This window comes from Sinocyclocheilus rhinocerous, unplaced genomic scaffold (assembly GCF_001515625.1).
Source record: "Sinocyclocheilus rhinocerous isolate Xijiao unplaced genomic scaffold, SAMN03320098_v1.1 C35652984, whole genome shotgun sequence".
Classification (NCBI taxonomy): domain Eukaryota; kingdom Metazoa; phylum Chordata; class Actinopteri; order Cypriniformes; family Cyprinidae; genus Sinocyclocheilus; species Sinocyclocheilus rhinocerous.
This window is the reverse complement of record NW_015758951.1, coordinates 1-567: the sequence shown is the minus strand read 5'-3', so window position 1 is coordinate 567 and position 567 is coordinate 1. Positions and strand designations below refer to the sequence as shown.

Sequence of the window (567 nt, the reverse complement as noted above, 5' to 3'; positions counted from 1 at the left end):
TCTTTGGTGGATACACTAGTGTAGATTATACTCAAAGTGGTCAGTATATTACAGATGAGGGCATATTCCTATTCAGCTTTCAGGGCAAGATCCCTGTGTGTATCAAAGTTAACAGTGGATGTTATGCACGTGTCGATGACGCTGGTGTGCCCAACTTTGGCCAACAGTTGTACTTTTGCTACAACAACCAACCAGTAGTCTATAATTCTGGAAGCAATGCATTCAGTCTTAACACAGCAACAATGTATGGAAATGATACTCAACTGAGTGAATGTGAGGTGTACAAAGTGGAGCAAAGTAAGCCAATCACCAGATTTTTTTTAACCGAATATAGTCATGTACAAGAAGTTTCAGTCTTTTTAAGTACTTTACCTTAATCTTTATTGTTAACATTTGATTATTTGCCAGGCTCTGCAGTCAGTACTGAGGAGAAGCCTTGGAGGAACGTTCTGTGGACAGCCGAGTATGTTTCTACTCAGGTTTTGGTTTGTTAGCTCATTATAATTTGATATACAGCTATAAAAATGTGATCTGTGTTGTAGACGAAGAGACGAGCTCATGGGATTG

The 567-nt window shown here is 39.2% G+C and overlaps 1 long non-coding RNA gene across 1 annotated transcript; it reads left to right on the top strand.

Annotated features, from left to right (window-relative positions):
• The first annotated feature begins 12 nt into the window (after positions 1 to 12).
• LOC107735016 (uncharacterized) lies at positions 13 to 567 on the top strand. Its single transcript, XR_001639255.1, has 3 exons — positions 13 to 297; positions 409 to 463; positions 543 to 567. It is a non-coding gene; the product is annotated as an uncharacterized LOC107735016 (long non-coding RNA).